General features: G+C 37.2%; 1 long non-coding RNA gene across 1 annotated transcript; it reads left to right on the top strand.

The window, feature by feature from the left end:
• Positions 1 to 15276: 15276 nt before the first annotated feature.
• Positions 15277 to 15698, top strand: LOC109071580. The gene is made up of 3 exons (XR_006154400.1): positions 15277 to 15391; positions 15477 to 15522; positions 15610 to 15698. It is a non-coding gene; the product is annotated as an uncharacterized LOC109071580 (long non-coding RNA).
• The last annotated feature ends 2878 nt before the right edge of the window (positions 15699 to 18576 follow it).

Genomic DNA, 18576 nt, shown 5'->3' with positions numbered 1-18576 from the left:
TTTTTTGTAGAAAATAAGATTGTTAAAAGGATTTCTGAAGGATTGTGTGACTGGAGTAATGATGCAAAAAATTCAGTTTGAAAGTCAGCTTTGATTTTTTCCTAATAAACTGTTTAACTGCACTCACAAGTGAATATTAAATTATGTTGTGGGATAATTAAATATATTCTAAATACACTACAAACATAAAATTATATACATTTATTTTGTCCTCACATTCTTTCTTGTAACTCATCCCTCTCAGTGACACAGCTGACTGAATGGCTCATTATGCAGCTCATTATGCAGGCCTTTGTCTTCTCAGGTGTGAATTCATGATAGTTGACGCCTACTCGCATATGACTTTTTACCAACAAAAAGTGTCTTAGAAAATTTAAATCAATATATTGTTTTCTGTAAGTGAGTAAACAAGATGATTTTCACATCATTTAGAAAAAAAAGTTCTAGGCTACAAGCTCCAGTTCTCAAAATTCCAGGGAACCAATTTTCTGTATGGTGTTTTTATTGCCTTATTCAAGTGATTTAACATTTTTAGTTTTTTCCTAACCACGCATAACATTTTTTTTTCTCAAAAACACAATCATGTACATACATGCTGCTCACATATTATTATAGCCTAGTTTGTGCTTATTACAGTGAGATTACACTTTAGCCATTTAGATATTTATAAGAAACTGAAAAAAAGCACAAATGTCAGGGCATGACAAAACTTCTCCAGGCCCCAAAAATACCCTTAGACTCCAGACTCCAATGCACAATGTTTCCTGTGAGGATTAGGGTTAGGTGTAGGGTTGGTGTAGGGTAATAGAATATACCATTTCTACAGTACACAAACCATTATGCCTATGGGATGTCCCCACTTTTCACAAAAACACCCCTGTGTGTGTGTGTGTGTGTGTGTGTGTGTGTGTGTGTTGAGCAGGGATGATTCTAAACTCTACAGGGTTGTCAAACTTTGGGAATTAAGTTTGACATCCTTGCTTTTGTTGCTTGTAAGCCCATTTTGGATTCTTTTGTCAAACTATCCACATTTGTACGCAGTTTGCTGTTTTTAGAATAGTATGCATTGTTTAATGCCTTGTATGTAATGTAGGTGTCATGTTAAAGGGGTCATGAAATGATAAACCAAATTTGCCTTGATCTTTTGGAATATAAGAGGTCTTTGTACCATTAAAAATGTCCTGAAAGTTTCATAGCTTAAGACGTCCTCCCCATTATTAAACGAGCCATTTATTTAATCAAGCTCTAAATACAGCTCGTTCTGGATCCACGGTAAGAAGTGACGTCACGGTGTGAAGTGACGTCACGGTGCGAAGTGACGTTCCAACCATTTGCATATGACCGCCTCCAGCACAAGACAACTACGCTCATTTTGTATCGTTGTCGCGCCGCGCGCCTCACAAGTGTTCAGTCGACGGACAGCGAGTGGGTCTGTGTACAGGAAAATTACAATGCCACGCAGATGTGCTCAAACATATAAGGTTTTATCATTGCAAGAGCCATCGCTTCGAATGCATCACCCGCTACTAAATAGTTACGCTCAATCCACAAATGTTCTAGCTGGGCGCGTTAATAATTGATCCATAGGCACTATCGTTAGCCAATCATAACAATGGGCGTTAACACCGAACTCTTAAAGGGGAAACAACCCAAAAACAGACTGTTTGAATCAAAGGATGAGAAACAGTGTGGGAAAATGTCATAATTCACTACATTTTAAAAGTTTTTCTTTTTAAAAACTAAAGTAATACTATAATTGCACCTAGGGGACCATAATAATAAAATAAACAAACCCATGTTATGACCCCTTTAAGATCTTTATTTTGTTCAGTGTTCTATAAAGCAATGTTTTTATTGTTCTTTATGCAGTATTTTCCTACATGAAAAATGACTATGTCATCAAAGCGATCATGCTACGAGGTTGAAGGATACGTCCATCAGGTGTCCCCTGTACTACAGTCTCTAAAGGCTAAATATTTCACTGCTCTACTGCAGGAGTGTGACCGTAACACTCGCGTGGTGGTGTTTGATATACAGCACCACAATGTCTTTGAGTGTGTGGAGAAAGACAGGCAAGTGACAATTCTTTTAGGTTTCTCATTAAACATGAACAGAATAAGTGATATGTTGGGAGTAACTAATAAATTAAATTAAATTTACGCACGTAGCAGATGCTTTTATCCAAAGCGACTTACAGAGCATTCAGGCTAACATTTTTTTTTTTTTACCTAACATGTATTACCTGGGAATGAAACCCACAACCTTGCACTGCTAACGCAATGCTCTACCACTTGAGCCACAGGAACTCTAGTACATGCTAATACTAATACATGCTGTTTTACGACAGCAGCATGTCATTCTTGCTCCCAGTAGTATAAGTGTATGTATTGGCTGTAACTAATCCATACCTGTTCTGCAGCAGCATAGCACTACTAATTTGCCAAGAAATAGCATTAACATTGTCACATTCTTTGACATGACAGACTTTAAATTGTTATAGTAGAATTTGTTATTCATCTGTAATGGTTGACAAGTGAAATTGCAACTTGATTTTTCTTTTCTCCTTACAGGAGTCCTGTGAAACTAACTGGAGTCACAATAAGGCCATCCTTCCAAAATTCAGGAAGAGATGATATTATTATAAACAGTTACAGCAAAATTTAGATCATTCGACACATACCATTTGCTTTTGATGATGGTCTAAGAGCCATTAGTAAATCCAGAACCCTAATGGATATTGCCAGTGACATCAAGGAATATCAGAGGGTAATTTTTTTATTTTTATTATTTTTTTTCATGCTCAAAAGTTTAAAGTTTGCAGATGTTAGTTCAGAAAGTAGGGGATATAAGGTTTATCCCTGAATTTAGTGAGGTCTGTGTTGAGGAATGAGCATTTAAAACTGTGTTTTATTTGTCACAGGTGACCATCCAGGTCAAAATACTTTCTCTCTGCTTTGAGAAGCTGACACTAACTCGCAGTCAAAAGCAAGTCATGAGGAAGACATATCGAGTTGCTGATAAGACTTACAGCATGGCTCTAAGCATCTGGGGTGATGGCCATGTTGATGTTGGCAAGTGGTATGAGATGCAAAACATTTCGGTCCGGCAGTTCAATATGAAGCCTTGCCTGTCTACCACTTTGCAAACGGAGATCAAGGTTCTGCAAGATTTGGGCAACTGCTTTCAGAGGGATGAAGATGAAGTTACCACCATTGAGGGCGACATTGTTGACACTGAAATAGAAGTGAGTCACCTGTGTCCAAAATTACATAAAATGGATCCAGTTAACACCACCACATTAATGAATCATTGTATGAAATGTGACTCCTTTTGTAAAACCACAAAAATAAAGTCCATTTTAAATGGCCATATATCAATCGAGTCAAATGCAGTTCACCAGAAAATCATCATGGATGATGGTCATCTCCGTGAGCTGTTAAATTTGTCAGAAAACTTCAAAGATACCACCGATGAGCTGGCATCCAAAGTTTTAAGTAATGACCGGCTAAGGGTCCAGATGATGGACCGTGTACTTGTAAAGGCAGAGTTTGTTAAGGCCAGTGAAGGTAGCGGTGTCTCCCCTGGTCCAAGTAGCGGAGCCTCCCCTGGTCCAAGTGGCAGTGCCTCCCCTGGTCCAAGTGGTGGTGCCTCCTGTGGTCCAAGTAGCGTTGCCTTCCCTGCTTCAAATGCATCCATGGACAAAATGGTGTCTGACATAGAATCAGAAGGGCTTGAGTTTCTTTTCAGTGAAGACAAAGAATTTGATTAAGTTGTCTTGCTAGTATGTGATTGAAGGGGGGCAGTTGAGTTGTTGTATTATGCTTTTTAATTTTCTTAGGTACCCCCTTTTTTTCTTTATTGCTGAAATGCGTTGTGTCCTTTTTACTGGGCTTTTCATTTTTGTGCCCTTATTTAATTATTGAACTTTGTTTTTTTTTTTTTTTTTTTTTTTGTTTTTTTGTTTTTTAAAGATGAACGTGATCTATGCTCTAAATACTACTTTAATAAAGCCTGTTTGAGCTCCATTTTCTGAGTTTGACTTCTCATGAGTGAAACTTGCAACAATCACTTGTTTAACTTAAATGTAGGTTTAAAACTTGTGTAAATGTGAATTAAAGCGCATCTTTAACAATTGTACTTGACAAATGAAGCCAAAAAAGATACAGATATTAATACTTATGCTGTGATGCATTCAGAGAATATGGGTTCTTTTTAATTTTTATTTGGTAAATTAAAGTTGGTGGCTTTTCAGCTGAACTCCGTGTTTATTTGGAGTAAATGTGCCATACAGGTTTTTTTTGTTTGTTTGTTTTGTTTTGGGTGTAGGAGTAATATTATTGAAGGATCTTAAATCCTATTAATGATCCTGCTATACCGTATATCTAAAAAAGTAAGCTAAATACGGAAGGTGTTCTATTGTTGTAACAAGTTAAATATGATTTAGATGACGCCTATGCTCTAGTGCTGATAAGCCTGTTTTAACTTTTTTTTTTTCTTTTTTTTCTCTGTATGCTATGGAGTAAAGGGTTCCAGAGGTCAGAGGCAGCCAAAGAATACATGGCAAATGAGAAGGGCCACATCTGGCCCTTAAATGTGAGAGCAGAATTATCACATACAGCACACAGTCACTATAATGATGAAGATATGTTTTAATATAAAAAGGAACACAGAGCAAGCACTGACTTGCATGCCAAGCAAGAATATTCATGAAGTGTAGTGCAGAGGAAGAAGAGCAATTACAGCAGAAATGGAATGTATATTAAAAAAATAGCTAATTTCAGAAGTAGAGAAGTTCAAAATTGAGAAGATCAGATGAGAATGACCATTACTGATTCAAGACACACAGAAAATCCAACATTTGGAACAGAAGCAACATTAACCACCCTGGATTCGAACCCATGACCTCGTAAGCTCAAAGCCAGCAGCTTAACAGAGTGCACCACTGAGTCAATACACAGGGAGCATGATGCAGGAGAGAGGTTAAGGTGTGAGAATGAGGTCAAAAGTTCAAAATGGGAATGATGAGAATGAGAATGAACACAAACAAAGTTTTGATTCAATACAAACACACAGTGAAAATCCAACATCCGTAACAGAACAAACATTAACCACCCAGGAATCGAACCTACAACATCAGAAGGTCAGAACAGTGGCTTAGCAGAGTGTGCCACTCATTCAAAGCATGTGCAACAGGCTGCAGAGGAGAGGTTAAGGTGTGAGAATGTTCACAAAAGCATTAGAGCACATGCTAACCAATTAATCAAGCTGCACCTGGTGTTAATTTGCAGTATATTATGGAGAGAGCATGTGCTGCTCGGTTCATCTGTTTTCATACAGCAGGTATGTTTGTTTAAAAAGTGTTTGTGTATTGATTATTTCTTCTTAGTTTTGATTGTGGATATTTTGCTGAAATATTTAAGAATATGTTCATTTTGTTTGTTGTTTGTAATGACCATGTGGTCAAAATGGCAACTCCTTTGAAGTGTTTTCTCATTACTTTAATTAGACAGTTTTCTTATTATGCTAGTCTATTGTTTGATCTGTAATGCAATTCTGGAGCTTATTTTAAGGTAATTTAATGTTAAATGTTAGGGATTTTTGTGATTTTTTTGGGGGGGGATGTTTTGTGTTTGTGTGTTTTTGGTGAATTTAAAGATTTTGATGATTCAGATCGTTTGCAAATTTATTTAAACAAAGTAATTTACTCTTAGTACTGTACACTATATTTTCTTGAAAATTGTCTCAGTTGATAAAATTTTATTAAAGAGTTTATATTTAGCTGTGAAAAGTTTTTTTTTGCGCAAGTGAAATGTGTAAATTGAATATTGAATATATGCTAAACAATACTTTCTTCTTTTTATGTGTGCTGGTGAATTGATAAGAGTGTGAGTTGAGGTAACATTTATAATTCTTGTATATGTAAAAATAATTTGAATATACTTTTTAAATGTATGAAATTAAGTTCTTAAAATGCGTAACATATCATGCTCTTCTTTTTTGCATGTGCTGGTACACTGGGAAAAGACAGAGTTGAGGTAAGTCAAACTTTTCTAACTTTATTAAAATGCATTTAGAACATATTGCTGAAGTAAATGTTTTTGTAACTTTATTAAAAATGTATTTAAGTTTTTATTTTTTTTTATGTTTTGAGTTTATAATAGTTAAAGAATTGCTGGTAAAGACATGTTTTATGTTTGTTTATTTTTTTGTTTATTTTGTATTTATTTTGTGTGTTTGTTTTTTTTGATAGTTTAATAGTTTATTATTGAGTCTAGACAATTTCATAAGTTCTGTTGATGTAAGTACAACACATTTTCATGTGAAGTATGATAATCATTTGTACTGTTTGAATAGGTACAGTGTTATCAGGTTTTGATGTTTTAAGTGGTTTAAGAACTGAAAACTGCTATTTCATAAGTATATGTGGTAATTCTGTTTCAGTGTTCACAGATGCCGCAACCCTAATAAGAGGTCCACCTTAGCCAAAAGGCTATATGCACAGAGATGAGCAAGTACAGAGGCCGCACCGCTTCCCCTTAAAACAAGTCAAGCAGAGGCCGCACCGCTTCCCCTTAAAACAAGTCAAGCAGAGGTTTGGCTGCTTCCTCTTAATAAACTGGCAGAGGTTTGGTCGCCTCCTCTGGAAAAAAAAAGGCACAGGGGACATCGCTTCCGCTTTACCAAAGAACATCGCACCCTCAAATCCAGGGGACATCACTCCCTCTGGTGGAGGATATGCAGGTTCTTTTGGCAGAGGTTCGGCCGCTTCCTCTTGAAAAAATGGCAGGGGTTCCGCTGCTTCCCCTTAAACAAATTGCCCAGGGGACATCGTTCCCTCTTGAAAGAGGACACGCGTTACATCTTTTGAAAAACTATGAAACATTTAAGACGATAGAAACAATTGAGACAAACTAGACGCATGAGACAAACCTGAAACAAATAAGACAAAACCCAAAAAACCTAATTTCTATGAAACTTGACGACAATGCTTTGTTTTAACTGCATGTTCTGAATTTCCACAGAAACCAGTGCTGAAAGATTCTTTTCAGCAAGCTCATTCCCACTTTGGAGATTCACACAACAGACAGTGTGGAGTTATTAGTTTGATAGCAGTGTTGAAAAGATGAAGAACGTGCTGACATGGACTTCACAAGATCTCGACAGGGTCCTGGTTTCAGGAACACACCTTTATGCATCTTTAAGAAGACAGGGTAACATAAGTGACCGGGAAGTCAAGGGTAGGAATTACATTGCGGTCCATGAACTACCAAGGAGACATGTGCTGGGTAATACTGCATTTTCCATTGAGTACACAGAGTCTCTCACTGGTTTTGTTAATGTCAATGAGTACGATGAAGCCATAAGTAGTGTGGCTATGCCACTTGGTGCAGCACTTCAGCAAGCTCTACTGAGTGTTGATGCTTTCCTTTTAATTATTTGTGCCAACACATCTGTAGTTATTAAGCAGGGGTCATGGTATGCAGTTGTTGACTCTCATGCTATCAAAACGGAGTTGTGTTGCTTATCACAGTACCATAGAGTCTTTGTACAACTATATTAATGACATGGCACAGTTATTTGGGGAACCTGAGCCACCATTTGAGATAAGTGGAGTTTTGGTTTATGCAGATGCAGAACTTTATGCAGAAGTTTCTGATCTGTTGGAAGAAGCAGGTGGCAGCAGTTTTCCATGCTCTCCTGGTAAAACCCTTTACATTAATGTCATAAAACGTAGGTATGTGAATCTGTGAAGACTGAGGTAAGGACATCTGATTATAGAGTACCTGTGGATGAAGTTGCAGACACGAGAAGCACTAACCTTCCAATGCAGACATCCTGTAATGCGTTGCCAAGTAAAGGTAAAAGGGGAGAAAAAGAAAGCAGAATGAACTCTCAAACAAAGAGGTTACAAAATCACATGCTGAAACTGTTGTAACGGATGACATAATCATCACTGATGTTTCCATTCCAGACATTTTTTTTTTCTCTCTTTTAAATCATAATGATCAGCAAGCTTTATGTGAGCTCATACTTCTGACGAATGATAACACTGATCATAATGTCACAAACTTCGGTCCCATTGCAGGTCCGTGTCAGACAAAGACGATTAAATCAGATGGTAACTGCTTTTTCAGATCGTTGGCACATGTGATATGTGGAAGCGAGGACAAGCACTTGAAGATTCCCTGTGCAGTTGTCAAACATCTGAAAATAAATACTTTGTCTGAGAGGTACGTGAGTATTCTTCAATAGAGGATTATTTGACATGATCTAGAATCTTTTATTTTGGCACATGGGTGACAGAAATTGACATTTGTTTCGGCCAATCTTTTTAAAACTACCATAATGACTTTTAATGATGGTCGATGGAATGCACACAAACCTACTGGAGAGGTGTTTACTGCAATTTATTTGAAACACTGTAACTGTAATCATTATGAAGTTGTTACGTCCGTTAAGCATAGAGATCGGAATGGTGTTTGTGCAGGAGCATGTGGAAATGCAGTGTCAAATGAGGTCAGAAAGCCATGTCTGCATAAAAGAAAGGTAAGCGATGCTTCACAATGTCCTCCAACCAAAAGGCAGTGGGAGAGATACTGCAATGACCGTGAGTACAGACAGAACAAACTAAAGCAATTGAAAACAAAGTACTGTAATAATGCTGATTACAGGGATATAAAAGGTTAGGAAGTTCAAAGAATAGGAATTTAGTGTTGTTTTGTTTTAGAGACATGTTTGTCAGTGTTTTCAAGTGAAATACAAGAGTGATATGGGCTTTTGAGCAAGCGTGTATAAGTATTCTAAGAATAAATGCCTTCAAAATCTGGGCCCGGTTCCCCGATAACACTCACTCTTAGCGCGCTAAGAAGACTCGAAAGATATATCTTACCAAAGTTGTTTATGTTCCTAAGTGTGTTCCACGAAGTGTCCCTTAGGAAGCTTCTTAACAAGCTGCCTCTTACGTCCGACGTTACAAAGGCGCTGTCCCAAGTGAAGGTGCTGAATTAGCTGGCATTTATTGCTCAGGAATCGTTTTTCCTCTACACGCGAAGGTGCATTACGGCGTTAAGAAGGACAACACGTTCTGTGCAAACGAAGCATTCCTCAAATTATTCCAGTAACATTTATTTTAACATAGTTTAAGTTATCCGTAAAATATAGACTATTAATTAAATTATCAAATAGTCAGTAATATGTTCACACGATATGTTGTGACGGGTAGACGAACCGGGTATCCCTCGCTAATCATCCACCCTCCTTATTCCGTTGTGCCACTTGTGCCGCTTCTTAACATGGGTTTAACAACTTCTAAAAATTATGTAATACACTTTTATATTAATGGTAAGGTATTTTACAATCAGTATTCCCCGGATGTAATCCCCGGCATGGCGCAGAAGGGCGTTGGTGACAGTGTGGACGCACCTCCACACCGAGGTCTTGCTTAGGCCGTAGCCCTATCCCACGACCTCGATGAAGCTCCCTGTAGCAAGAAACCTTAGTGCTGCAAGCAGCTGGACTTCAGGGCTTAAAGCAAAATTCCGCCGCGTTAGCCTGGCAAGCCCAGGTCTGAGAAGGTCCAGCAGCTCCATGATGAGTTGTCTTGGGAGGCATTTTTTTTTTTAATATAGCCACGTCAGGCAAAATGTCAAAAGGGCTTAAGTTTTGCCGAATAAAAAAATTGACATGGCTCCGCGGCCGGCGCTGTCTTTGATTCAATACAAGGACACGTCGGATCGCTGCCATAGTTGGTCACTTACTGGACACCACCATGCTTACCCATTTATAGATCTTAGCCATTTAGAGCCAAATTGTTTGCCAGATTTTAATTATCAAAAGTGATTGCCAATTTTAAACAACATTGTCAACATACCATAGTTGGACTTGCACTGCGCTGCGCTGATTTCTAAAGACTGCTGGACAGTGGCGGCAACTAGCGTCTCGAGCTCAAAACAACGCTAAGAGAGAGCTTACGAATGGTCCAGACCAACCTTACGAAAGTGTGACTTACAGAAGATATACTTAGCGTACGAACGTGTCGGGAATCGTGCCATAACATTAAGAGAGAGGTTAAGGAATAGGTTAAGAACTACTTAGCAATAAGAACGTTTTGGGGAACCGGGCCCTGGACTTTAAAGACAAAGTTTGTGAATATTCGAAGCAAAGAAAATTTCAAAACCCATCCTTTAAAGTAAGAATGTGTGAGTATTATAAGATGTAATATCATAAAGATGAAAACTTTTGTTTCAGTGAATTACAAAGAGGCTGTGGTGAGTATGCAAGAAAGAAGAAACAACTGAATGACATGGATGTTACACAGGGTTTATGTGCTGTGTGTGTCACAGTTTACTTTTCAGTAGGCAAGTTAATGAATGCAGAACAAAATGCTATGAAAACAAAGGAGAACAAATTGCTGCTTTGTGGAGAAGATTCATCACAATGGGGTATGTACATGTTTGTCATGAACAGTGTGAACATTCTTCTGGTAATTCCCAAGGGTGCAAATTTTGGATTTGCCTAACATGTCATTGAAAAATCCTTAATGGGAAACTACCCGAAGAGAGTGTTGCCAACAACATGCATTTGGTGGACATTCCAAATCAACTGAAATGTCTTTGGTCTTTTGTCAGATCCATCACTGCAACCTGTGGACATCGGTTCAGAAGTAATTGATCAGCATTTCCAGGACGTATTAAATCTGGCACCAGCTGAAGGTATCCAGTCATGTTAGTTTGTTATCTGATAGTCCAATGAAGCAAAATGTTTCCCTGTTCTCTATCCAGCTGGTGGGCCAACGTTTCATGATAAGAGAGAGGTAAAAATGACATTGTCAAGATACTTAAACGCAAGAATCCTCAGTGCAGATGGACGTTTTGCACGAAGCACAGACTTAATTTTCTATGCACCGTATTTGTCAGAGGTTGATCAAGTTGTATCTAATGTTTCAATTGCTTTATGCAAAGGATCAGCCATTTGATTATAGATGGCATTGTTTTCTGAGAGATGTAATCATGCCTTCTGCTCAAACGATCGGGAAGATAATGGATTACTTTTATCGTGTAGAGTTTCAACAGCATGGATCTCCTCATGTTCATCGTCTGTTTTGGGTTGAAAATGTGACAAAGTTAAATGAAGACAAAGATGCTTTGACTGCCAGTTTCATTGATCATTACATCGCTTGTGAGACCCCAAGAGAGGATGAAACTGAACTGTTTGTGACTGTCAACGGCGTTCAGAAGCACAATGTCAGACATTCAAAGACGTGTTGTAAGAAAAAGGTGGTTTGCAGATTTAATTTTCAATGACCCCCATCTAGCCGTACCTTTATTACAAGAGGTGGTAGTCGAGACCATTTGAAAAGCATTGATGGAAAAGATGCTGCAAATACAATTTTAGAAAAAGTCAAATGGGCATGAACAGAATCTGATATGAAAGCCATTGTCCTAAAAAGAAATTCTAAAGACGTCTGGGTGAACCAGTATAATAAACATTTACTGCGTGCCTGGCAAGTCAACATGGATATCCAGTATGTCACAGATGCTTACTTGGTAGTGGTTTACATTATTAGTTACATCACAAAAGCAGAACAATTAATAGGACTGTTGCTGCAACATGCACAAAATGAATGGAAATCTTGATGCAAGATCATCACTAAAAATTCTTGGGAGTGTATATCTTCACAACAGAGAAATTTCTGCTCAAGAGGCAGTGTATCGACTGACAGGTATGCATTTAAAGGAATGTTCTCATAAAGTCCAGTTTATTCCAATTTGATTGAATCCTGTAAAGATGAGTTTGCCTCTTTGTGTTATCCAAAACAAAGATGGTCAGTCTGGTGACGAAACTAGCTTTTGGATGAAAAGTCTGGTTGATGGATACAAGAATAGGCCAAACACACAGGAGTTTGAGATTCAATGTCTTGCAAGTTTTTGCTCTGAAAACAGGATTTTGTCAAAATCTGAGGTTTCTTAACCACAAAAAAAAAAAAAAAAAAAAAAAAGCCTCAAAAGACAAGGTCAATAAGCTTAACAACTGTGGTTATATGATGAAGAGAACTCAAACTGAACCTGCTGTTGTCAGATAACCAAGATTTTCTCCAAAAAAAGATTCTGAAAAGTACTTTCATTCATTGTTGCAACATTTCTTGCCACATTACGAAGACTGTCAGCTCAAGCCTGAGAGTTTTACCACTTAAGAGGAATTCTACAACAATGGTGCTGTGAAATGTGGAAGCGATGTGACAAAAGTAAAATGTATTTTCGATGCTAATTGAGCACTGTTCGAAAAGGAAAGTGACAAAAGATTGAGTTTGGAGGTTTTTGTTGATTTGTGTTGTTTTTGGGGTTGATTGTGTCCTGAAACAGAAAAGGAACGTCATGAATGCATAGAACTAAGGAAGACTAATACAATTTCTGATGAAGATGGTTCTGAGTGTTCTATTCCAGATCTTGTAGTGAACCCTCGAACTCCATACAGTATTGAAACCAACCATGCTGGAATGTCTAGAGAAGAGGCATTATGTTTACTGTGATCATTAAATGCACAACAGTCTGCAATCTTTTACAAAGTGTGGAAATGGTGTTTAGAGAAACTTCTTGGAGAAAACCCTGAACCATTTCACTTGTTTGTCACTGGTGGAGCAGGCACAGGGAAAAGTCATTTAATGAAGGCAATCTACTTTGAATCTTCCAGACTTTTATCTCAGCTGTCTGAAAACCCTGATGATAGAAGTGTGATTTTAACTGCGTCAACTGGAGTGGCAAGTTTTCAAATTGGTGCTTCTACAATCCATAATACCTTTTCCATAGGTGCGAATGTCAAACTGCCATATCAGCCGCTAAGTGATGACAAGATCAATTCACTGCGTGCAAAACTTGGAGGTTTGCAGATTCTTATTATTGATGAGGTGTCTATGGTTGACCATCACCTTTTGTCTTATTTTCATGGGAGATTGAGACAAATTAAGCAAACTGGTGACTACTCCATTTTTGGAAGAGTCAGTTTGGTCTGTGTTGGTGATTTTTACCAGCTACCGCCTGTCAAGGGAATTCCCCTGTATGTTGATCCAAAAGAAGTGAATCTTTGGGATAACAACTTTGAAATTGCTGAACTAACACAAGTTGTCAGGCAACAAGATGCATCTTTTGCTGAAGTGTTAAATCGTCTGAGAGTTCATAAAAAGAAGGAAACTCTAAGCCCAAATGACATCAACATGTTGAAGCAACGTGAAACGGGTGAAGAATGCGATGCTATTCATATATTTCCTACTAATGCTCAGGTTGATGAGTACAATATTCAGAAACTTAATGAATGTTGTCCTGAGGCAATCACTATTCACGCTAGAGACTTTGCTAGAAATCCAGAAACTGGAAGAATGGAACCAAAAGTTGGATTTCATGCAAAAGTTTTCAACTCCTGTTTGGACAAATGTGTGTTTCCTTGGGTGTTGGAGCCAGAGTAATGCTAAAGAAAAATGTTGATGTTTCTGATGGACTTGTCAATGGAGCCTTTGGCACAGTTGTCCACATAAGCAGAAAACAAAGACCCAATGATGATGATGATGATGATGACGACGACTTCCCATCAGCTATTCATGTTGAATTTGATAATCCAAATGTTGGTAAAGTTCAGAAATCAAAGCAACGACAGAAATATTCCCCAAATTCTACTGTTATTGAAGTGGAAGAAGATCAGGTCACAAACAATGGTGGTATAAGACGTCAGTTTTCCACTAAATTTGGCATGGGCATGCACCATTCATAAAGTGCAAGGGCTCACAGTAGATAAAGCAGTCGTCTCACTTGACAAGGTATTTTCTCCGGGACAAGCATATGTTGTCGTGTGAGAACCCTTGATGGACTAATAATTAATAACTTCAAAGACTCTTCATATATTGTAATGAGAAAATTGACTCTGCTATGAAAAACATGCCCCGACTTGCTTTAGAAAATTACAGTTTTGTAAAGACGCCTGGTGTGTTTACAATTGCTCTTCATAATGTACAAAAGTCTTCGAGCTCATGTTCAAGATATTCAAGTTCACAGACAGATAATGAATGCAGATTGTATCTGTTTAACTGAAACCTGGCTAAAAGTTGAAGACCAAGTACAGATTCCAGGATTTGTTTTTAAGAACAATCCAAGAGCTAAATATTATGACAACAGTACTCCACTTTTCACTGATTTGAAACAACAAAGAGGAGGTGGATTTGGACTATTCTGTTGTGAAAGCATTGATTTTAATGTCATTCCAGAACCTTGCAACTTGGAATGTCTATACTTTGCAGTTCCACATATAAGTTTGAATGCTGCTTTGCTGTACAGACTTAATACATACCCACTTAACCTGTTTCGACAAAATATGTTGTATGTTATTGATGAGCTGGAGAAACATTCAGGAAAGAAAGTGATTATGGGAGACTTCAATGAGGACATCTTGACATCATCTACAATTGCTACATTAATGGAACTACATGGATACAGTCAACATGTGCAACATCCTACTACTGAAAAAGGTACACTGATAGACCATGTCTATGTTAAAGATGCAGAAAATATTTCAGATGAAATTGTGCAAACGTATTACAGTTACCACCAAGCAGTCCTTATTTCACTGAGGTAATAATTCATGTGACGTACTGACATCAGTATAACATCATTATCTTTTCTTTTCTGTGCCCTTACTATGCAATGTTCATCCTGAGCTTCCAACTGGCATACAACTGCAGAACAAGTGTACAACTGGAGACGGTATGTTCTAAGACTACATCTATATCTAAAATGTGTAATTATTTTGTTATGTTAGTTAAGTTAATAAGTTGGTTGTGTTTGTATGTTCCATGTTATCAATGAAGTAATATCTGAAGGTAATCCATTTTATCTATGCAACACACTGAAATGAGAATCCAATCACTGTATTGTCTGTTCTGTTTTTGTGTCCATACCATGTGAGCACTATCCCGAGACTCCAAGATGGTCAGTCCGGTCGATCCAGCCTCGAATTCAAACAAGTGATCATCATTCACAATCCTATATCTCCCATAATTGCTCTTCTTTCTTGAGCTAGTAAGCTTCATCCAGATGTGAGCACTATCAGTATTTAATTTGTATTCATATTGATGCTTTAGATTATTTTTTGTAATTGTTTAAATCTCCATAATTAAATTATTATTATTATTATTATTATCCAGCTTAATTATTATTATTATTATCACTACTCCCAAAAGGTCTACATAAATGTTTTAGTTGTGGAAACAGTTTAATTATTGAGAAGTTAATATTACATTAATATATTTTCAGATTTCTGCAATACGCTACACTTTAAACTTCCTTCTCCATTATGATTCGCCGATCCATGAACTGTTTTTATGAAGCAGCACAAAACCAATAAAAAGGTAAATTCCATTGCATGATGTCCGCAAGTCTTGAATTGACACATTTCTTCAAGCACTGCTTCACCTAATAGCAATACATTTTCAGGTTTGTGCATCAAAACTCAATATCTACTGTCCACTACTATCAAAAGGTGAGTGTGCAACTAACGTAGACATCTGTACAATGTTTTAGTTGTGCAAACACTTTATCAAGCAGTGTTCCATGAATGTATTTTCAGATTTCTGCAATATGCTACACTTCAAACTTCCTTCTCCATTATGATTCTCCACTCCATGAATTGTTTTTATGAAGCAGCACAAAACCAATATATGCTACACTTCAAACTTCCTTCTCCATTATGATTCTCCACTCCATGAATTTAAAGCAGTCTTTCACCTGTTGATACATTTTCAGGTTTGTGCATTAAAACCCAAAATCTACTGTCCACTACTATCAAAAGGTGAGTGTGCAAACTAACGTAGACATCTGTACAATGTTTTAGTTGTGCAAACACTTTATCAGAGCAGTGTTCCATGATGTATTATTGTTTTTTTTTTGTGGAGCAGAACAAATGTTGTGTTCAGATTTCTGCAATGTGCTACACTTCAAAGATCATGCCTGAAGCAGCACAAAACCAATAAAAAGGTAAATTTATTCATATAATATCAGCAAAGTTTGAACTGATTTGTTCAAGCCCTTCACCTGTTAATACAATTTCAGGTTTGTGCATCAAAACCCAATATCTACTGTCTACTACTATCAAAAGGTGAGTGTACAGATGTCTACATAAATTGTTGAATGTTTTAGTTGTGCAATGATTTTTTCAAGAGGTGAGTGTACAAACACTTTATCAAGCAGTCAGATTTCTGAAATACGCTACACTTCAAACTTCCTTCTCCATTATATCATTCTCTGCTCCATGAACTGTGTTTATGAAGAGGCACACAACCGATAAACGGTACATTGATTTATGGCTGCAAAGCCTGAATTTACTCATTTGCATGGTTTCATTGAATAACTGTACATCTTCTGGTTTGTGCATCACAACTAAATATCTACTGTCCACTACTCTCAAAAGTTGAGTGGAGAATCATGTCTACATAAATTACAAAATGTTTTAGTTGTGCAAACACTGTAATTATCAATTTGTTAATGTTCCTTGAATGTATCTGCAGGTTTCTGCAATGGATACAGTTGAAACTTCCTCCTTATCCATTAAATGATTCTCCACTCTATGAACTCTTTAAGAAGAAGCACACAGAAGAAGCACACAACAAATAAAAAAAAAAGTTAGATTTTTGTTTATTTTTTGGTTGTTGATAATTATTTGATGATTATTTTTTTATTATTTTTTTTTTTTTATTTTTTTCTAAAGTGATTGTTAAAGTTTTTTCAGAAAATGTCCCGGCAAAACTCTAAACTGATGCAGGCAGTCAATATTCAGATATTATAAAATGTTGCGGGAAGTCTATATTCTGATGCTTATGAAATGGTTGGATGGATGGCTTGATTATATTTAGCCTATGTACAGCAAATTTAGATACCAGCCAAAGGAGGATGGCTTGCCCCCTGCTGAGTCCTGGTTTGGGGTCTGGTTCCTACCAAGGTTTTCTCCCTATACCTCTCTGCTGATGATGCTCCTCTTCACTAATTTAGGGAGTTTTTCCTTGCCACTGTTGCCTTCTGGCTTGCTCACTGGGGTATTAAGACACAATATTTTCAATGTAAACTGTGTAAAGTGTTTGTAAAGAATAATAAATACATGATTTAGAATATACTTTTGTCCTTGCTTTCATGAACTTCCATGTACTCTATCAATGTCCTTTTTTTGTTTACTGATCTACATGTTCTAAGTAGAATTTTAGTTTTGGATGGGTTTTTTCTTTTTTTTTTAAATTGACATCTGAGCACAATTCATATCACACTGTGCTACATAAAGAATCCATGATAATGGATAAAATTATAGTAATCCTTTTCTTTGCATTCAGGTTATTTGATTGATGTACTACTAAACCTGGAATTGGGGAGAAAATGGTTTAAATAATATTTAGTGTACACAACAGAAGTATTCTTGCTGTAAGGCTTAAATGATGATCCCATTCAAATCTGAGGAAAAACAGAAAGCTCGACTAAAGGCAGTTTTCACATATTACAAAAATAAAATTATTTGCTGTAGTATACAATGGCAGGAGCTGACACACTCAATACACAGATTTTTGTTCATTACTGTCAATTTAACAAGTATAAAAGTTAGTTGAAATGTTGCAAAGATGTCCCTGTATCGTTGATCAGATGTTCTATTATGTCACCCCACAGAAGAATTGAAACCTGTGACCTCATCTGTGAGAGCACAATTCTTATCACACTGTGAAGCACATGGCACACAGTCACTATAATGTTGAAGATGTTTTAATATAAAATTGAACACAGATGATGCATAAACTTGCATGCTAACAAAGAATGTTTTTGAAGTGTAGTGCAGGGCAAGAAGAGCAAATACAGCAAAAATGTAATATACATAAAAAAAGTTCAGAAGTAGAGAAGCTCAAAAATGAACGGAAGTTTAGGCAAGAATGAACAAAAATACATTCCTACTTCAATGCACTCATAAAATCCAACATCTGGAACAAACACAATATGGACCACCCTGGATTTGAACCCACAACCTTAGAGGGTCGGAACCAGCAGCTTAGCAGAGTGCACCATGCAGTCAATGCGCTTCACAGCATACTGCAGAAGAGAGGTTAAGGTGTGAGAATGATCTCACAACTTCAAAATCAAACAGAAGTTCAGATGAGAAGGAAAAAAAACAAGTTTTTGATTCAGTATGAACACACACAAATTATCCAACAACTGGAACAGAAACAACATGAACCACCCTGGATTCGAACCCACGACCTCACAGGTAGGGAGCCAGTGCCTTAGCAGAGTGAGCCACATTAATTGACGCACATTTGACAAGCCACAGAAGTGAGGTTAAGGTGTGAGAATGATCTCTCAAAAGCCCGAATTAGCATTTTAGCCAGATTAGCATGCTAAGCTAAAAATTGCTAACGTTGCTCAAAGTTAACCTGATAGCTAAAGAGTCTCATTAGAATGAATAGAAATGTGTTAGCATGTTAGCTAATTAGCATGCTAAGCTAACTAGCACAAATCAACTAGCACAGGCACGGTCAACTTCAGAGATGTACATGTCGGGAACGGG

This window comes from Cyprinus carpio, chromosome B3 (assembly GCF_018340385.1).
Source record: "Cyprinus carpio isolate SPL01 chromosome B3, ASM1834038v1, whole genome shotgun sequence".
NCBI lineage: Eukaryota > Metazoa > Chordata > Actinopteri > Cypriniformes > Cyprinidae > Cyprinus > Cyprinus carpio.
Note: the sequence above shows the minus strand (reverse complement) of the source record. Positions and strands in the feature narration are given on the sequence as shown.